General features: G+C 33.2%; 1 protein-coding gene across 4 annotated transcripts in view; it reads left to right on the top strand.

The window, feature by feature from the left end:
* The window catches only part of LOC116345470 (tyrosine-protein kinase Src42A), a 47,204-nt gene that overhangs the window by 7,253 nt on the left and 16,948 nt on the right, over window positions 1-23,003 (top strand). Inside the window, exon 1 of one of the 4 annotated variants that reach the window (XM_031774882.1) lies at window positions 17,263-17,372. The exons of 1 other annotated variant lie outside the window; for it this stretch is intronic. The gene's annotated coding sequence lies outside the window, so the exon portion shown is untranslated. Of the gene's footprint in view, window positions 1-17,262; window positions 17,427-17,455; window positions 17,573-23,003 lie in introns of those variants that run through there. 2 more of the 4 variants (XM_031774880.1, XM_031774881.1) reach the window with 2 other exon arrangements.

The following is a 23,003-nucleotide window of genomic DNA, read 5'->3' as shown; positions in this document are numbered from 1 at the left end:
TCGTAAGAAAGAAACATGAAAATTTGCATTTTCGTCGTCATCATTGTTTTGAAACAACAACAACATAACATAACCATTCGAATAGAGTCTACAATTAGGCGGAGTTTTTGTTACGATAAATTTTAACTTTTTTTTCATTTGGAAAAACTTTTGATAAACTTCTGATTAATAATCAGTTGTAGTTTCCAACAATTACTTTGTTTTTCAAGCAAAAAACTTATTGACTATATTCGTATTGAGATTTTCGTTCGCCAAACAATAATATGTCATGTGAAATAGCAATTGACATTGGTTTTCAGATCAATAACTCTTCAGTCCAGTTAAATTATCTGAAAGCTCAAGTTTTTAACTCTGGAAAATACTATAATTATAAAAATGAATACAAATGACAATCACAAGTTCAAATCAAGTCGGATCAAGTCAAATTTTGCCTACTTTGTGGCGTTTTTTTTTATGTTGTCATTTCTCTGCTGTGATTGCTCTTTTTTTCTCCTCAAGGAAACAAGGCGATTCTTTTTTCACACTCTCTCCCTCTCGTGTGCGCCTCTTTTCGCTCATAATTTATAGCATTCAATTCGAATGAAGTTAAAATTAATGCTACTAACTTGTCGTTATCAAAGAGCGGCGACGGTGGCGATGATGAAAAAAAAAATAACAAAATTAAAATAAACGACAACGCTTGACATTATATACATTTTACGATGCAATTTTAACAAGTCATTTGTTAGCGACAAATTGCAATAATCATTTAAATATGGAATGTTTACATGTGTGTATGTGTGTGTATGATGGTCCCCTGTCGTCGCCCGCTTCTTTGTTTGTTTATTATTATTTATTTTTTTATTATCGACCAAGCTAAATGATCCGTTTATCAATGCTTGTCACTGTTGTGCATGCGTTCACGTAGATTTAAAAAAATGTGAATGGATTACTTTTCCGGTTTTGCAGGATATGCAAAAACAACAACGAAAAAAGATTAAGGCGACGACAATACAAATTCTGATGATTGACAACCGTACTTAATTAGTTTAAATTGTTTCATTTATCAAATCAAAATCATCAACACACACACACACACACACAAGCGCGTATGCATTTACACAAAGCGCGCACAATAAATGAAATACGCACACTTTATGCTGAAATTAAAATGTGCTAAAAATAGCTCATTAATTGACGCACATTTGCTACACACACACACACATGCTCATCAGCTCAATTAAAAAGGCTCAATTTTGTATGCGACTTTCGATTTGCCGGGTGCAAATTATATCTCTCATTTAGTTAATTCAAAATCGCATTAAGTTGAATATATCCCACTAAGTGTTTACACATTATTCGATTGCCATCGATTGAATACGCATTTAAAGGTTGAAGTCATTGTCATGCCCCCATCTCGGGCTAAACAGATGTTCTCACTTGCATATTATATCGATTTTCAATGATTTTACGAAAATCGAAATTAAAATGCAAATTCTACACATTTTGAAGAGAAAACGAAAATAACATTGCAATAGAAATATTAACTCGACCGAATAGAGTCAGTAAAAGATCATCTTCATTCTCTGAAATCTCATTATTTTAAAGAAATGTTCATTTTGAACATTTCAAATGCTCATGAATATTTGATTTTTATTGGACACTTAAGTTCTACCTACTAAAAAAATTGTAGTACCGGCCAAACAAATCAAAGGAATAAATTTTTGATTGAAGCAATGCCAAAAGAATCGCGTCGGCTGATTGGTATTGTATTTTTTGTTGGAAAAGGGCAATTTTAATGATTTCTGAAAATACAACGTCAATTTCATTTCATGTTAAGCGCGCCTTTGCAAAATTGCTTGGTTTTTATTGACATTGTATACTTCCACTCACTCGATTTACTAGAAAAGAGTGATGCACGAAAATTGCAAAAAAAACATGTAATGTCGAAAAACAAACAACCACACAAATTGCAAAAACGCAACTGATGACATTTACAATGTAAAATGTCACATCGATAAATAAAAGACGCATTTGAACTTAACATTAAAATTATTGATTGAATCCATCCAATGGAATCCCTAAACTCACCTGTAAGTTATTTGATATATACGCTAATTGAAGTAGACACACACACACACACACGCATGATGAAGACTAAATGGCAAAAGTTTAATTCAAACATTAAATGGAACAATTGCATCAATGTGTACAAACACACAACTGACTATTTCAAAACAAACAAACGAAACACGTTGCGTCGACTGTGTATCAATGCCAGACATTTATTTCCATTTTAAAAAAACGTCTTTCTAGAGGAATAAAAGTAATGTAATATTATCGAAATGCAATTAAAAATAAAAATAAAAAAAAAATATTTGAATGTTGTATATACACCGCTTAAAAATTGATGGAAGAATTTTCGGTTTGAAGTGATGTTTTTGTTTTTGGAATTTGCCCGAAATAATAACCTTCGTACAAATGAGTAATGTTTACTTAGAATTTTAAGTGTGTACTTTTCCAACGTTGAAATTTACCCAAAAAGTACGTGCCTATTGCCTGGGCCACTTAATAGTTCTGTCTTTGTGTGTCATCAAAATAGAGAGAATCAGAATATGAATAGCGCTGAATAGTAACGATTCTTCTTTTTTTTTCTTGAGAAAAAAAGTAAACAAATCGAAAAATCCTTCAACGATTTCGATTTTGCACTGCATTCGAATATCAAACACACCATCGTTTATTATACAGTAGCCCGAGTATTGACGAGTAAATAAAAATGTGCGCGCGTGCGAATAACAACAAAAACAATAAAATGGCAAAATACATACATTTGTCACATGTCATAATTGTTCTGCGAAAGAGCGCAAACAGTTCCGGATTGTAAACAGAATATTAAATCGATTAATATCGGATACGACGTGACAATCTGACAACGAACTGCTTCTGTGTTTGCATATATTTTTTTGTTGATAATCCAATTCTCATTTTATTTAAAGTTAGTCAGTACACAAACACATAAAAGACGATGTGTCATAGCTGCGTACTTACCAAATACCATGCTATTAAATGTTCGATTGACTATTGACCGTACAAGAGATCCAAAAAAGCACCGTGCTATGGTATTTACACTGATGGGATTACACAACATTAATTTTCATTTGAATATTCCGAATTTCATTGACCTAAAGTGAAGCAATGTCCTTCGTAATAAATACATGATACAATGAACTCGATATGTCTGCAGAGTTTATTGGTAATGTTTGTGCATGCAAAGATTTTCTCTCACTTTATCATGGATAATGCACATGCTCTCAAATAAATGTCTCGTCTGAGCGGACGATTACCCCGTAGCACATCCAAAAATGGAAAGAAAAGCAGCATCTTCACAGTGATGATAAACTAATGAAGAATCTTATATATTTTTTTACATTTTTTTCTCTTCTTTGTACTGGTCCACGTTTAATACCGAATTCATTTTTCTATTTTCATCATTTATTATCTTACAGCAACGGAGAAAGGAAACATAAAAATACTGTTGCTTGTTTGACGATACCAAAAGCTTTTTTGTTGTTCCATTTGAATAATTTAATGTTTTCGACCCCCGAGCATATGAACAATTTCTTCATTAAATATTTGCTGACAGCCTTTATACATCATTTCTCTATTTTACAAATCGACTTTTTTTTTTGCTCGTTTCATTTTCATCACTTTTATTCGCATCACCCACTTCAAGCTCAAATTTCAATTCAAAAAGAGACTGAATTCATTTTTGTGTGACGAACAAATGTTTTTCAACAAATTAAAAAGAAGTACTATGAACCAACAGTTTGAGCACATATTCATCTCATTTGTGTCTCTGTCGGTATCTTCGGCACCATTAAAAATCTCCATTGCATTGCGATGAGTGCAAACAACCACATAAATATTTTAACGGTCAAAAACCTGTAGCACCTCTGATAAGCTGTTGAAATTGTTTTGCTTTCGTTTCATTTTTGCATTTTATTCTGAAATGAAGATGCAATGAATTAGTCTATATTAATAGCGTCTCAAAATTCCTGTTTTTTTTTTTGGCAAAAAAAACTATCATTTCGGAATTGATTCAAGGAAGCGACGAAAACGACAGCGACAAATAAATGTTAATATTTACTGAATTTAGAGTGGCAAAAAATCAATATAAAATGAATTCGAATTGATTGCAGCGTGGAGTCCAACCGTAAAATTCATATCGGCTATATAAAATATGGTTTGAAATACAATTGTTGTTTTACAAGGTACTCGAAAATTTTACAAGAGATGGAAAGAGAAAATCGTGTCGACTAATTAAATTCCTTGAAATAAGGCGCCCCCGTCTGATTGGATACGCGCTCGAAATAATCACCAATAATTAAATCTGTGAGTAATTCGTCGTACGATGCTCGAATTTTTTCCTGGTTTTTTCGGCTCGAGTGTTATTTTTTAATACGTCTTCTTTCGATGATATACATAAATTGAAGTCTTTACCGACGATCAACAGAAAAACTATCAATGTGTTCTGTCGATCGAAATGCTGTTTTGCAATAACCGTCGTGCGTCATAAAAGCACTTATTTTACAGCGTCTGCATAAACGTTGTACTTTCGCCAGCAACGAAGTCAACGACGATGATGATGCTGATGAAGAGAGAGCAAGACAGAGAAAAATGGTCAATACGTGTGCTAGATCCATTTCATCGATATAAATGATGTGGTTTCGCGATCAAAAGATGATATCAAATCGGTCGAGACGTTTGCGTTCACAAATGGTCTTCCATTCGGAGAGGAAACATTGATAAAGTGCTAAATCACACAGGTGGAGGAGGTTTTTTATGATACACGCACCGAACGAATTAAAAACCGTTATAAAAAACACAAAAAATGGCAATTTATATAAATATCGTCGATGATAAAATTGCGATGTGGTGTTTTTGCACATGCATTTGTGCACGAGTGAATGCAATCAAATGGTCAATTATCTGGCTGGCGCCGTCTCATAAAATGAGAAATAAAATTGAAAATTTTCGCATCGAAAATTTAATGTAGCCTATATATAACGATTAACAGCAACTGCTCTAGCAGTGGGTGTGTGTGTGTGTACATGTACTATGTCAGGCAGAGGATCATGTTACATTAATTGGTTTGGTTTTTAGTTTTATTGCGCACCGTATATTTTTATTTGCGAGGTGGTTTTTCAATTATAAAACATTAACACTATGCACAATGTATAAACAAGATTAAATCAAGGTTTCTTTGTAACTACTGAATTAAAATAGATATGTTACAATGTTTTTCATCATGATGTGATATCAATTTCAAACTCTTGTGATACACAATTGTGCGCCTTTAGAAGAATGACGTCGATATTGTCGTAACATGTAAACAAATTTACGCTTATTCTGAAGACAAATAAACAATACAAAATATGCAATGCTTTGAAATGCGGGCAGACAGGAAATACACTTGTGTATAATGCACAGTGTCTAAATCCATCTCTCTCTCTCTGCCTATTTGTCGCTCCTTTACTTCGGGTATATTGAAAATTTCATTTTGAAATGCCGTTGTCATATTTGACATAATATATGTATATGTGTGATAAAAGAGAATAATTTCGTTCCCAAATATGAAATTGCAAGTCGCTGCATGACTCCTTGAAAAGAGTCAAAATACATTTTGCAACGATAAAAAAATCACTGTTATATCGTATACATTTTATAATGTCATATTCGATGTGCGCACGGATCATTTTTTCCACTCCTTGCATTGAAATTTAATATATGGTTGAATTACAAGTGAGAGAAGGAGAGATTTTATCTAAACAAAAAAATAACAACATGAAATGCTAACAAAAACAATGACAACATCCGCAGTAAAAAAAGGCACACGCTTCACGAACGACTTGAAATGGTTTGCGAAAAATTTATAACAGACACGATTGCATCGATTAAATGACCTTAACATAAATTAAATGATAGTACCCACAAATATCATAATTCATTTAAAAAAAATGAAACAAAAAATAGTTCATCATTTGTCTAGTGCACGACTTTGATATTCTCTGAAAGAATAGCTTTGTCTGGCTGCTTTTTTTGCTCGTATTTCATCGCTGTTCTTTTTTTGATAAATTTGCAATTTCCGATCGAGTTGGAAATTTGTTATCGTTAACGTTTCAAATGACGCATTGTAAAAAGAAACAAAGACAAGAAAAGCAAAAAACAGTGTGTCCTTATTCTATCAAATGAACTCATTTCTAAGCGCACACTGTTTTTAACCATATCGCTTTGCTACTGTTGACAGATTGATGTGAGAAAAGATTTTGGTTTTTCGTGCTTGTTTGTTTGATGATGATTTTTTGTTTCTTTATTTGTTTATTTGTTTTTTTGTTTGGCGTTGCTCATTTCACCGCATTGTAATGGATTCCATCATTAATCACATATATGCAATGTAAAGGATGGATATTCAAATTCCGGTCGATTTCAAAACTCAAAAAATCATTCATCGTACTAAAATGTTCAATAATTATTATAAATATTGTTCTGTAACTTGATTTACCATAAAGAATCTTCTATGCAAATTTGGCTCGTAGCCACATAACGTATGTTTTCATTTCATATTCGCCGAATGGAAAGTCAGGAATTAACAAATGTAAATAATAACATTAACAACAAAATAATTTAACCAATTGAAATTCAAAATTTGGAAATATTCTTCCTCAATTCGCTGAATTGAGGGTTTTTTCCGTTTCATGGTTGTAAAGATTTTTGAAATTTTTTTGAATTAGAAATTTTGAAATTTAAATCATTTTTACAAAAATATTCATCTTGGACTCTTTATTGGACCAAACGAATACTTATTTTCTAAAAGAGATAGAACATTGAACTGTGTTCAATAACCACCATACATTTTATAACATATTGAAAATCGAAACTAAAAAAATTGAAACATATTTTGTACACATTTTAATGATTTGACACATTTTGATGATCTACGAATTTCGAGTAATGTTTTTCCTGAAATTGAGTTTCCCATTTTTTTAAACCAAATTTCCAAAAAAATATTGTTGTTCATGATAATTGTTGCATAATCTCTACAATTTTAGTACAATAACTGATTTTTTGAAATTTAACATCGACTGGAATTTGAATATCCATTCAATGTAAAACTCTATGAATTTTATCGAGGTTGCCATTAATGGCGAATAATCATGGTTATTGGACTCAGATAAGCATACTACCATTCAAATATACTACATCGTTTTTCGAGTCGTTTCATTTTGTTTTATTGACTCATGAAACCGTTTCCCTTATTCAAGTTCATAAAAACTTACTTGCACTCTCCGAACTAAAGTCACTCTTCATATTATCGTTCTGCTTCTATTGGTTTCGATAATTACAGCAAAAATTTAGAACAAAAAAAAAATATTTACATATTTTTTGTTCGATAAAAAAAATTGTCAATTAGATTTAAAATCCTTGAGAAAATGTGAGGTAATTAAATTGCATTTTTAAACAATCAAATTGTTTGCTGTGTATGTATACTCGATTACGTAATTCATTCGAATCAAAAATCATTTATTCTACACCGAATCATTTGATATTGTTATGTCGCCTGACTCAAGCGCATCAAGATCTTGTAAAATTTTTAGATTATTAAAAGTCCAGTGTTGATTAATTGAAAAGAATTTCTCGTTTTGAAATTATGTTGACCGTTTCCCGGTCCATTTTGTACTCGCTATAATTTCCCCGCATAAATTGACGCAACTCAAACGCTTGGAAGAAAGTAACATTAGTTTAAACCTCAAATTAACTATTTAACTAGGTTAAATTAATTCACTTTTATTTCTCACTTTTTCGATCTCGACCTGGTCACCTTTCTTTCCTTCTTTCTCTCTCTCTCTGTCTCTTTGTAAGTTTGTATTCTTAAATATCAAGGGGACATTCATACTAGAAAAGCTAGTGAAACTAGCAGCAACTAGCACAGTACGATTAGTGTTTCTAGTGCGTGAAGTTGGTTCTCAGTAAAAAAAATTATACACATTGTATATGATAGGGCCAACTTCACGCACTATAAAAACTAGAATTTTTTTGAAACTAGAAATTGCATGAATATCCCCCTGTTAAATATGCTTTACAGCGCACTTTTTTTTCCTCATTTCACAAAAAACATTTTTTTTAATTAACTGAAACAATACAAAAGCGTTTTTTAATCGTTTAAAACGAAAGTATGATGTGGTTGAGATGTGTGGTGAAAATAGAAATGTCGTTTTTCAAACAGTCGTTAGCGTTATTTACATAAAAGAAAACATTTTTTGCTGTACAGAGAAAGAGACTGAGAAAAATATGCTGGGATAAGGTAATGAGGTGATTATGTAATTTTCATAGTTCACGAACGTAAAATAGATTTTGAAATCATAAGCTGCAACCACGTTGACTCAGTACATACATGTATCCAATGACGATGGTGACGACATGCACTCTCTTGTTCTCTTCCTTCCTTTTTTTGGTTGAATACTTCATCTGTCCTATCGTGCGTGTTTAACGCGTTTAGCATACTGTTTTTTTTTCTTTTGCAGCAATCACAAGTATTTTATACATATTCAATGTAGAAATGTTTACAAAATTTAATGCAATATGAATATTCATGAGGTGTTAACAACAATTATGATGAATAGCCGAGAGTGTTTAGTCAGCATCGAACATTTAACACAGAGACAAACACATGATAAACACCAAAATTATACCAAATATTAACATTTTATATGCTAAAATATTAAGAGAACGAACACAGTGTAGGAAGAAAAATAAATGTCTAGCCAAAGTTAGACTCCGTGGATTCGAATTACAGTGTTATTCGAATTATCGAAACAGCATTTTTATAGTAACTAGTCAATTTTTCAACGGCAAAATCAGATGAAATTGATCCATTTCGTTATTTGACATTATGTGTTCGTGCATTCGAAAAAAAAAGTGTGTTTAGACACAGCCAGTCGATGAAAAGAAATATTTTATATCAAAATTGATGAGACAATCGACCATTCAAATGATTAGCATCACAATATATATTCAAGTTATCGATGTAAATAAACGGAATATTCAAACTAAGGAAACTTGAATTATTGGGGATTGACTGTGTGTGTCACAATAAAAAGATGCATTGCAAAAAACCAAAACTTAAACCAAAATCATACAAAAATAAATATGAAAAATGTGAATGCATATGACAAACGACCTTCAGTCACGTAACGTCGCAAGGAAGAACGTTGCTACTCCATATCTTGCATCCCGCATATGTGCTTCGGTTTTTTTTTCTTATTTCTTTTTTTTCAGTCATTTGTTGTTATTAATATGATTTTTTTAATCATTTTTCTCTTCGGGTCACATAATAATAAACTTTTTTCTAAAGCCACATCATACGGATATATTGGGTGTATGAACTAAATAGAACGATGACGATTTGTATACGGCGACAATTTGAAATCACACACAGTATTTGTGTTAAGTCGCATGTCAAGAAATGTAAATGTGAAAACATTTCAAAGAATTTATAGTTTGCTTCCGATGTGTTGATAAGCCAAAAAATAAATAAATAAATGAGTTCTTCAAGTATACCAAACGAATTGCATGCGTTGTGTGTTACAACATACCATGAAATCGTTTCACGAAGAAAACCAAGTTGTCGACGCAACGGATCGATACACAGCTTTTTTTTACATAACATCGTTGGGCCCGATTTGAGTCCATCAATTTCGATTGTATGTTAAGCGGAATCAATTAGCAGTGAGTTCATTGAAAAGAAGAAAAAAAAACTTCTAGGACTTTTTGTCATTCGGGTTTTTTTTCTCTCATAGTCGATAAAAATTCCACCGAAAATCGATTTTGCACATCGTCATGTGTCATCATCGTACAATCTTTGTAAGTTTCTTTTCGTCGCGTTTCTCTCTCTCGCTCTCTCTCCTTCGTGTTACATTATTTAACACATTTAGTCTTCATTTTGCACATCATTTGAGCTTGTCAAATATGTATATTTGCGTTAAGTGCAAATACGAAAATGCCTCGTCAGCTTCAATTGTTAATGATTGAAGTACAAAATGGAACCAATAGTCTAAAAGCCAAACGACTGAAAGCAGTTTGTTAACTTAGCCAAAACATTAAAAATGCATGAAAAACGTTCCGTTGATGTTTTTGAAAAACAACATTTTCTCATCTGTCGCAAAGCGATTGATTCACCATTCTATCTTTGTTCGTATGATTTTGTTTTGTTCATTCTTTTATTTTTTAGATACTGAAAACATATACTGAAGTATATGAAAAGATGGCAACTGAATGAATCTCATACATGAATCGTTATCTGCAGTTGTGTAAAAAAAAATGCGCACATAAATCATGCACGCACTGCAACGGCCGTTGACAATAATACCGTATATAAAATGTTATATGGTAACATATGTTAGTTTTGATTAAAATGAATATCCAATGGTTTATCCATATGGTACCTCCGCGGTGCCTATAACAGATCTGTTCACAAAACATGATGGTAAAATTATGTAAATGGCTTTATAATAATCATGATTAAAACAAATATATTTTATGTTTTCGTTGAAAGAAGAAAAAAAAAGCGCACACATGAAATTACCGAGAATTTATCAAATCCACCGGCGATGGATTATGAAAGTGGGAACGAACAAAAATGATTTTTGCGAAACAGTGCCATTGTGAATTTGGTGGTTAATAAATGTGATAAAAGATGGAAAAACCATTTGACCGGATATTTTATTGCATCAGATGACCTCAAAGTTAGCAGTATCAGTACTTTCACATAGATAACATGACACAGCTGCAGATCAATCATGATGTTATGATATGAAAATATACAGGAAACGGACACATTTCTTGGAGATTTTTCTTTGAAATCATTTTAATCCAAAAAACATGAATGTGACGACAACAACAGCGGCAGCAATAACAGTCAGTACATTCTTGGAAAAGTAGCTTTTGAACCAGATATCAGTGTTCAATAAATAAATCAATTATTTGCATTGAAAATGCATCTATATAATGGTGGTTTTTGAATGTATGTCTTGCAATGCACGATATTTGCGATTTGGTTTCACTTTGTGGGCGATTAAATACCTAATAATTATACGATTAAGTAAAAGCGAATATATCAATTCCACTGTCACTTTGCTCTGATTTGTTTTTTTTTTCTCTCCTCAAAAAAAAGTCAATGCAATAAGTTGCACCACGATTTATTCGTGCGCTCACTCACTTATCATTGTATGTGAGTGTCAATTATTTCACATTTAAATTATGAGTTATGAATACGCATAAATGTGATACACATTTAGACGCGAATAATACAGAAAAATAATAAATCGGTTCAAAAGCACTTTGCCAAGGGCAAAGCGATTCGAAAAAATATATATTCTAATGGTCCCTCATGGACATGGGTCTAAGGATAAGTTCTTGTTGAAAAGTTTCTCTATTTTTCTCGGCATCATCGCGTTCACGTTGTTGCCGTTGTCGTCGTCATCGACATTTTCAATTCACTTGACATTTTTGTTTATTCAACGAATTGACAATTTTACATTGCGCATCGCAATTTTGTTTTTGTTATTTGCGCGCACAGTGTCATTTATTCTCCCTTTGTTTAAGTATTTGCATTTCAATTTCATCGATATCAGCTAAATGAGCCACACTTCTAGAATTCATGCGGCATACGATTCAAGTGAACATTTTATTTTTGCATTCGAAATGAATTAAGCTAATGATTTGATGATGTTATGAAAGAAAAAAAAAATCAATTACAAATACATCGTGATGATAATTGGTTGACACACACCAGCCATTTGACGACGGGGCAATTCAATTTGATTTGTAGAACAATAATTTTAAGATGTGGGAAAAAACGCAATAGCACAACAAAAAAGGGCATGTGTTTTTGTTGGCGTATTTTACGCTCAAATGCAAAGTTTTCAGACACTCTTAGTCTACATCCACACATATTCCCGCAATTCAGTTCGACGAAAAGCAAAAAGCAACAACAGCAACATGAAGACAGCCAAAGACTTTAAACAATATGATTGATTTGCGCTCATAAAATTGATCCAGTAGTTGTCTGGTTACAATTTTTATCGTGATAATTACAATGCGATTTAGACAGCCCGTATTTTAAGTTTTTTTTTGTGTATGCTGTAACGACGACAGGGACGGCAGCCAGGAAAAAAATTACCTTCATTCATTTGTGTGTGTGTGTGGCGGAAAATCAGCATTTATAATTCCAAGAGATTCGGTCGACACAAGAAATAAACAAAAAAAAAAACATTTTACAGTAGCAACAGCGACAACAGCCGCCGCCACCGTATATCGGTGACATATAATCAAATGTGCAAATATGAAATATTCAAATCAACGTGCACCACATTACAAAACAACATTGAATGCAAGTGCGACAATCTAATCGAATAAACGAGATGCGAAATATACACAAAACTGAGATGCGATGAGTAATTATTCTAATTGAATGATTGAGGCAACCATAGCAGTGTGTGCGTATGTGTGCGGTGTGTAGTGCAATGTTTTCACTCACTGCGTTTACAAAAATACTGCATGTGTGTGGTAAACGTGTTTACATTTGCATTCTTTGGCCGATTCAATTTGTAAATGGTCGAGAATAGAATACGGTGGCAATTGTACGTTGCATTTCAAAACACCCAGCACGAAAATTTATATTAAATCGTAAAAATATTATTATACTACATGCTATATTTTCAAAATATGTGACTAATCGAATACTCGATGAAAATTGAAATTCCAATAATTATTACAGATTTTGTCTTTACACGTCATGTTCACACATACAAATGCACGCAAAGCGCAGCAGAAACGAAATTCGCAGCAGAAATATAGCATAAATAAAAATTGACACAGACAACTCAAAAGAACAGACAAACACATCTGAATCGAAAAAAAAAAAACATTGCTGCACCTTATGACATGAAAATGTGCACAATATAAATGCGATTGGCACCTAACCAAATTCATACCGCAAAAGCGACATCTTGAATCAATGATAGCATTACTGTTTGCTGAGTGTTTGCAGACACATACTGCGCGAATTCAAATTTGACCGCATTCACGATACGTTTACCTGTTAAATTTCCACAAATGCAATTTACATGTACTTCGCTTTATATCTTTCTCTCATTCACTTGCTTATATGTGAGACTGTATTGTGGCATATTCAGTCGTTCGATTGAATGAAGAAGAAGAGAGAAAAAAAAATCATCTCTCTACCGACCTCATTGAGGTTATTGATTTTTCAGTCTTTTGTTCCATTCATCTGATTTGACTGAATGGAGTGTGTATCTATTTTTTCTCGCTCTTTTCTCTATTCTGGCTGTGTGCCGTAAGACCTGTGGCCATTTTTATGGAACTTTTCTCTTCCGCTTCGACGATTTCAGATATTATTGATTTCTGAAATGAGAGATGCGACCCAAGTCTGTACATCGGAACTTACTTTACGTAAATTTAATGTTAATAGTCATTTTTTATATTTTGATACTTTCGTTGTTGAGCTTTTTTTTGCCTTAGCAACTGAATGGAAAAGAAAGCCCATGTTACATTTGCAACACTGTTTTTTTTATGTCATGACTTAACGGAATTCACATCCACGGATTCAGTATGCGTGTAACAAACTCATAATTTTTCTCGATCGAATTCTGGTCGCTTATTTATTCTGATTCTTTTCACTAAGCCAACATTTTATTTCAAATCTTGTGGTTTTGGGTCTCCTGTCGTATAATAATAAATTCAACTTAACCATATCTCTATTCTTTTTTTTTCCAAGGCAATCCTTTTTTTGTCGTTTTCTTCATTCTCTCGTATGCCATTAATTCGACAAGTCAATTTATTGACATAAAAATGTTTCCATTAAAAAGTAAACAAATTCTACCGTCTCTACTGTGTCGCCAAATGTTAATTAAAAAAATGACAAGATACATTACTATCAGAAATTGCCATCGATATTGTCGGATCAGTGCACATCACTGGCAAAAAATTTTGTGCATTTTTGATTGTCATCACTATAATTATGTCATTATTTATTGGCGTATATGAACGGTTGAAAATAGAGGTCGTGACACTCAATATATTTGATCATATTTCACTTACACTCACAATTATATTGTGTGAATTTTATTTTGTTGACATTAAGTGAGTGCATCATTTGCATTTAACATTCGAAACAAGCTAACCTGTCAATATTTCGAATACATTCAATCGAATGAAAAATTGAGGAAATGCATATGTGTTGATATTGGTGCTGCTGTTGCCGCTGCTGCGAATCGTTCAAAGCACCAAAATATGCAAAGTACAAAAAGTAAAATTTATTTTTATTGCCGCCACCGCATCAATGCGCATTGTGAATTGTTTCTTGGTTGCACGCAACCTATTTTCATTTCATTCTGTCGGCAATAAAAATCGATACATACACATGTCACTGTATCTCGATTTATTCTTATCCATTTACGCTATTCACATTAGAATGGAAGGAAGTGCAAAAGAGAAATAGAGAGCGAGAAAAAAAGTGATAAAGTTAGTAAAACAGATAAAAAAGAGTGAAGGAGAAAAAAAAAGAAGAAAAGAAGAGAATGCCGGAGGAAGAGTGAATGGAAGATGGGAGAATAGATGATGTTAAGCAACCATCAATTGTTCTTTGAGTGCAGTAAACAAAACGTCAAAGCGCTGAAAAGTGCATCAAATGAAGATTTAGTCCATTTTTTCTGTTTTCTCTCTACCTCACATGCGCGCTCACTTTTTTTACCTCATCTTTTTTCTAGTCTTTCAGTTTTGCTTGAGTTTTTGCATTCGGTTTGTGGCTAGAAACTGTTTTGCATTTCGCATCAACCAGCATAATGTGATTTGGGCACAATTAAAATAAACAATCGATACATACATACGGTGAAGAAGATTCACACTATACAGCAGAGAAGCTAGCGCACGAAAAAAAACTGGAAGAGAAAAGAATTACAACCCACGAAGCATTCAAATAAAACTTGTTCCAATATTTAAGGTGTTATTTGATACTTGATTCGTGTGCATCGTCATTTGCGTACGTGAGATGTGCGCGCACGCGCCCTTATGTACGACATACAAATGCCAAATCGACGATCAGTTAAAAAAAAAGAAAGATATCCTTGTGCATGTTTTCAGATTCCATTCGGTTCGTTGCCTGCAAAAGTCTTTTGTTGTGTGTATTTTATTTTCGGTTTTCTTATTTTAAATATAAAACCAACATTCATTTCGGCCATACCGCCGATATTAATTTGCGAGTTGAAATAATTTTTATAGCTCGTCAAAGATGACGATGTCAATAAACTCGACCAAAAAAAAAACGATTTGTAGGACGCCGGCAAGCATGAGCACGGGAGAAAGAGAGCGAAGAAAAATATTCCGTACACGATATAATGTCCTTTGGCCCGTGCCAAATACAATAACAAATGCCAACATTTTTTTTCTACGCATTTCCGTGATTTTATGCTTCCATTTCGGCGCTGGAAACCAGTTGAAGGCCGATTGACTAATAAGTTGTTGAATCAAAATCACTTTATTTTTTTCTGTTATTACTTATTGTTGTTGTCATCGCAATCCGTGCAAACGAAATCGAATGAAAGAGGTGTTAAAAAAAATTGAACGTGGCCAATGTGAATGCGATCAAATTACCTAATTAGCAATATTGAAGCTCAATTGTCGAAATAAAGTAGCTACCGCATCAAAATTCATTTGTGGTTTGTTATCGACATGTTTACGGTGCGCAAAATGAACCAAATTGATCATTCATTGAACTTCCAAACAAATCAAACATTCGTTATCAGCCCATCACATATTACCAATTAAATGGAAACGCATATATTACGAGTGTCACGTCGTATTTATGGTCGTTTTTGTGTGTGCACCACAACATGAGATTTTGCTACCGAATAAAATTTGTACAAATTCATTAAAACTAAACATGATTTTCGACGATTATTTTTTTTTTTACATAAATCCCATGATTTGTTTTTTCGTATTGTTGTTCACCCAATGGGCTGCAATTAAGTTAAAACCGCAGATTTCACATTTAACCAAAGAAAATTTGGCATATTTTTTTTTCATCGTACAAATATTTCGAAAAATCATGAAACATTTCATAAATCATTGGAATCTTGAATGCAGGTTCTAAAACAGGCGCACACATATGCATTGAATTATAATGACCATTGTATGAGAGCTTTGAAGCTTCATCTTTGCAAATGAACCATAATGAAAAATGATAAATGCCCTCAACACACACACACATATTCAATTGTGCACTGATTGCAAAGAGAAGAAAAGAAAAATTGTCTCTTCAAAGCGATTACATAACGAAGAATGCGATACTCAAAACGTGTTTAATATGACGAACTTAAAAATAAATTTCCTTGATTTTTGTTAACCGCAAAATTCCCCGCATTTTTAAGTAATTTTGAGTGTTCAACTCTTTTGTTCTTGGTTTGTTTTTTTTTTTTTTTTGGTTTGAAAGAAGAAACAAAGATGGTATTTGTTTGATTTGGTTCCAGGGTTAGTGCATTTGCATGTCAGTTATTCGAACATCAGCAGTGTCATAGCAGCAATAGCACCACCAAAAACAGCAAAAAAAAAAGCGTATATAATGTGTATTTGTGATCGTTGCGAATGGCAAATATATAGAGAGACAATTGGAATGAAAAAATATAACAACAATAAAACCTCACAAGTGAGACGGGCCGATTTAAATTGAGAGTTGCATATTTAGAGATAGAGAAAGAGAGGGAGCGAGAAAAAGAGAGATGGAAAGTATATCGCGATCGGCGACCGAGTTCGGTCACATATACACGTTGTTTGTGTGTGTGACTCTTTGGGTGTTTTAAATCGTTTTTGTTTTTTTTTTCGTATATTTCGTGTATGCGTTGTGTATGCGCCTCTATGTACTCGATCTCGCTCTCTCCCTCTCTTTCGTAATGGGTGACTATTTCGGTCGATCGGTCGGTCGGTGTTATCATTATGTGTGTGTTAGGTATCGGCGACAGTGTGTGTGTGTGTGTGTTTTGTATGCGCGCGTGTCTTTGAGAATTATATGTGATCGATATATGCTCACCTCAGTCCCCGTATGCATATCATGAGGACCGAGTGAATTGTGTGTTTGTGTACATGAGTTTGATTGTATTTGAATCGTTGTATAGTTGCCTTTTCCTCAAGCACAAACGAAAATTGTGATCAGTCGTCTTCGGTGCCGTTGATTAACCAGACATATAAATACGTAACAATACAACAAAACATTGAAAACAAAAGAAAATTGAATGAGAAACATAAGCGAGAGACGAAAAAACGTACGGATCACGGTTCAAAAGACTAAGAAAAGATATAATCTTCTTTGCAACAAAGTAAATTGAATAAAACAAATAGTGTGCTTTATTTTAGCATTTTCTGCACAAGTGTTCTAAATATTATTTCGCTTAAATTCGTGTCGGTATAGAAATATTCTGATTTGGTGAAATTGTTTTACTTATTCGATCGATATTACCATTCGGTGTGTTATATTCGTATTTTAAATATTTATTCTTATATGTTCATGTATTTTTCTTTTCTGATATCAGTACGAGCGGTACGGGGTCTGTGCGCGCATTGTTCACTGTGTGAATTATGAGTTGAATTTTGGAATTTCGGATTTAAAAAAAAGTCAACTGTAAAAAAATATGGTTTTTTTTTGTCTTTTCTTTCACGTAAATATCCCACATATTTGTCTCTCGAATGTTGTGGATTAAAGCAAAAGTAAATGTTTCATGTACGAAAAACGCAAGAAAGAGAGAAATAAGCGCGAGCTCGTGCACAACAACACAGACAAAAAAAACCGAAAAATTTGAAACGGAATTTTTATTATTTATGTAAATTTGCATTTTGTGATTGTTACTTGGCATATTCGGTATTTTTTTTTGCCTTCTTCTTCTTCTGACCACTCGATTCAAACTTCTTCGTCGCTTTTTTTTTTGCTTTAAATGCATTTATACTTCTACTTATCGATTTGCGTGAATCTCACATCCACAGAGAGAAAGATGACAACGAAAAAAATAAATAAATATGAAGATAAATAATACACAATTAATTTATAGCATTAATGATATAGAATATGAGAAAATGAATAAATACAAATGCGCGCACCGATGCCGCCGCTGTTATCGCCAGCAGAAAGACCCAGTGCTAGTGACATATACACAAAACGATAAAAAAAAACATTTCTTCTGTATTTTCCATTGAATATATGCATACAAAATGATAATATGAACGCATGTAAAGAGAAAGAAGCGAAAAAACGGCCCGCGTGCACGCGAGTTGTTTATATGAATTGAAATTTAATGCAAAAAAAAAAAAAAACAGAAAGAAAAAAAGAGAGGAGAAGAAAAGAAAAAAAAACCACAAATAATATAATAATGTGCGCGAATGGGTTTGAGTGTGCGTGAGTTTGGAAAAATGCATCGCAAACTTAGAGCAATGACAAAACAAATTTAAAAAAAAACAACGACCACGACAAACGCACACCAAACGCAATAATATCAAAATATTCAAATTGAAATACACAGAAATAATATAATATAAAACGATCAAATGCAAAAAAAAAAAGAATCGTAATCATAATAATTGTTATTTGATTGCAGCTTTCATACCGTCGGATTCTGACCATTTTCCAGTGCGTATACACTCGTTGAGCTTATACCACATTGGCTATATGTGATTATGATTATATGCAAACATACCGATTAGTATAATACGTTAGTTATTTTTGGATATTGTTGTTTGTATCTCTTTGTACCTCGTAATAGTTAGTTAGCAGAGAATCATCAACTCGAATCGACCGAAAATAAACTCGGACTGACCGAATAGAAGAAAAAAACAATTGGTTTACAACTGAAATACATAGAGTGAATGGGTTGAGTTGAAGCTGGTACTACCGTAATTGTTGTTGTTACTTGTTAATGTGTACTATCGTTCGTTGCCATCGATCGTTCGTAATATTTATTTTTATTTTTATTCATCATATTCTCCAAGCGCTGGCAAAATGTTCACACTCTTGTTACTTTATATATAAATACAATTCCAATTACAAATTCATTTGTTGTCATTAAATCGCATTGACTATATGAATGTTGCCGTTGTGTATGCAAAATATAAAATTTGTCTTCGATACGCAATATTGCTATAAAAGTTCGTTGCCAAAGACCAAGTGATTACACGCACTTCATCATCGGTCAATTACACGCAACGAACTTATGCGCCATGAAATTATTTTTCCATTCATTTATGTGACTCAAAACGGGCTAAAGAAATATTAATTCTAATTCTCTTTCTAAGCTATGTCAATCAAAACGAAAATATCTAATTCTAAAAGATTTTTCGCCATGTCATTCAGCTTCAACAATGTTTTGACGAATCAATTGCTCTTCTCTTTGTAACAGGAGAAAGTGTGAACGATTTCTCTCAATGATTGTTTTTTTTTGTTCGTTCATGTGTATTCAAAATGGAAATGTCACAAATTGCACTTTACGAAAATAAAAAAGAAACATTTAAATTGCACTAATTAAAACTGTTCAAATGATTTTGCACATTTGTTTAAAAAAAAACCGGCGTTTTTTTTGTACAAAACAAAAAATTGCATTTCATGCGACACACAGCTTGAGAGAGAAAGAACACAATCATCGGACACATTAAAATCGTTGGTGCGCTTTCCATTGATTCAAAGACTCATTCGTGTGTTTAACGAAGTTTATGTCACGTAGTGGCGCGAATTAGCTAATTTACAATTTTGCACGATAACCCCGGGTGTGTGTGTGTGAAAAAAAATGATTGGTGGTCTTGAGCATTTTACCATAAATATTTTCTATATACTTTATGAGCAGACGTTTTTATGGGCTGATTAAGTTTATGTGGACCGTTTGATAATGAATTTTTCGACCTACATTTTGGTTGTACGCTCCACCATTACCGCAAACTGTGTTCATAAGTGCTACTTCAAACGACATTTCAACAATTGAGCATAGCAATAATATTACTTTTTGTTTCAACTCCAATCTTGTTGTGCAATAGAAAATATGAGGGATACAACGAACGAATGAACGAACAAAAAAAAAAACAAACACACACACAAGTTGGCAAAATGAAAGTTTTATAATGTTTTTCGTCGTGCAATGTGGTTGCTGTTGAACGCAAAATTTGGAGGCAATTTGAGTTTTGCAAGGTCAAAGCTAAACACACTTCAAATATCAACGCCTCTTCGCCACATAATCGCAATTTTGCATTCTTCACACACATTCAGAGCATGATCACTTACTCATTTTCTTTGTCGATCGAAATCTTGCCAATATTGGTGTATGTGTGTTTTTGTCGCTTGTTTCCATTTATCCAAAACAAGATAATTACACAAGGAATCACTGCATAGTGACATTTATCAGTGAGCGTGAACACGCTCTGACATCACTCGAACAAATGATTTACGACTAAAGATTAAAGGAAGAAAGAGACACAGAGGTACGGTGTGTGTCTGAGCAAATCTGAAAATGAAAAGTCTAGAATAGTCAGATAATTGAACACAATTCAATAAAATATAATATGTAATTGAGCAAATTGTAATCATTATGTAACAACTGTAGGGCGATTGTCAATTGTGATGTTTTTTTTGTAAGCGAGAAAATAAAAAAAGAGAATAAAAAGCTCAAGCACAAGCAACGCCATTAGTTCGATAGAAACATTCTCGACAGCATAATACAGCGACCGCAACACGGTAATGGTGCAACAGCACATTGTGAATGTGCGCAAATCTACAAATTGAGCGCAGACAGACAAAGAGCCAAGCAGCAAATCATTCGCATGCACAAAAAGAAAATCACTCACATTGTGTGCACACACACACACATCACATGGATAATTACTTTTTCCGCTTCGTTTGATTTAAAATTTATCAATTGCAATATCGAGATGTGTGTGTGTATGTGTGTACAAAGCTGTGAACGAATATGTGGCAAACTATATTCCATGACTTTAACCACGAGCGATTTTGACTTTTTCATTCGCAGAATGAATGAACCGAGCTTGAAGATAACACAATAACAACAACAACAAAAAACATAAGACAAATTAATTGCAAGAAGAAACGATGAAAATTGCTGCTGGTTGCAAAACATTCACTTCGCAATGGTGGTGCAGTAGTTTTAGTATAAACATCTTGAATTGAAATCTTTCTTCCCTTTTTTTTGCTAGTGAACAAGAATTATGTGCGCAAGAGGTTTTCTACTTGGGTGCATTACAAAAAATATAATAATGAAACGAAAACACAACGCCAAATGTGATTAAACTTTACGAAAACTTCTCGACAAAACTCCAGCATCTTTTCATAGTATCTTTCTCAATGTGTGTTTTTTTTAGGTCTAGAAAAAACCGCCATAGATAATGGTTTGAATGCATTTGGAACTATCTCCAGCACTTGCTTTATACGGGCACACAAACCTAGCAAGCAATTCAAGTGTGTGCATGGCATGGCCAATTTGCTACAGCAAAATCCATTTCGGATTTGTATTCATGTATAAGAGATGAGCACATTTGCAATTAGAGTCCTTTTTTCCATTCGTGGTTTTTTTTTACATTCCAAATCATTATTATACCCAATGTCTTTGTTTGTGTGAGAGCATGTTCTGGACGTAAAAGCAGCAGATCTTTTAAAGAAAAACATACACTTTGCTAAGCACTACACCGGATTCTATTATGAGTCATCCGCTCTAACTACGGCATTTACCATTATTGTTTTTTTCCCTTCTCTACACTAATTCAACATACTAATAGGAATAAAACATTGTCTCTGTAGGCTTAGTAGTTATGCATTGACAGCCATCGAAAATATAAAAACCGGACCACATAACTTCTTCTGTTCGTTCGATTCTTTTTATATATTACAATTTCGTGACGCATTTCCAAGAAACGGACGATTCAAGGCGGGATTTATCTCGCTGTGTCTCTTTTCACTCTCTTTCGCTTGAATACGTGTCTAATCAATGTGAATTGATAAAAAAAACACACATCATTTAATTTATCCATGTTTGGATGTTGGGAGAGAGAGCTTTTTAATTCGAGATCGGAATCTTTGGAATCAATCAACGGAAATTACACAAATACCGCTTGCGTACATCAGAGAGAAAGATTAATCGCATGATGATGCTGAATAGGTTTCATAATAATCGAGCTGGTCCATTGATTCGATTCAATAATTTGAACTTGTACGTTTTTTACAATGATCAATGATGTGTGATGAAAGCGCATAACCGTAAACTGAGAGTAATATTTTGTTTAAATTCATTGTTGATTGAACGAGAAATAGAAAGAAAGAGCACAGCAACTCGGAGATTTTCTTCAATATCGAATACTCTCTGCAATTCAATCACGCATTTACAACAGTAATGCCACCATTCATCATCGAAGAGTCAATGCAAATGCAAATATAAACGCAGACATTCGGCTATAATATTTATTATTGATTTAAGCAATAATCAATTCCGAACGTCTCTGTTATTTTACCAAATCAAGCATTCGTGAATGAATCATATGGCCACAGTCCATCGTCAATAATAATAACAACCGATAATTAAAAAAAACTTCACTAAATAACAGGCAATAATTTAGCGAATTGGCACTGTTTTTGCTTAAAAAATCAAAAAATTTATCTCATACACTCAGTCATTCAAATATATGAAACTATATTTCAAGCATTTCTGTTTTCATTTTGCATCGAACAACTAAAATTGAATTGATTTATTGCCAGTCACAAAACCGTATAGAAATATTCTCGTCAATACTGTGGAGTCCGGTCAACTTTCATTTGTATATTGTATTTCTTCCTTTGAGTGTATGTTTTGTGTATCGAATGTTGATTGTGGTCATGTTTGCATGTGTTGACTCAATTAATAAAATAGAAAATTGAG

The sequence above is a fragment of the Contarinia nasturtii genome, unplaced genomic scaffold (assembly GCF_009176525.2).
Source record: "Contarinia nasturtii isolate CC-2019 unplaced genomic scaffold, AAFC_CNas_1.1 Cnas_scaffold_1240, whole genome shotgun sequence".
Taxonomy (NCBI): domain Eukaryota; kingdom Metazoa; phylum Arthropoda; class Insecta; order Diptera; family Cecidomyiidae; genus Contarinia; species Contarinia nasturtii.
Note: the sequence above shows the minus strand (reverse complement) of the source record. Positions and strands in the feature narration are given on the sequence as shown.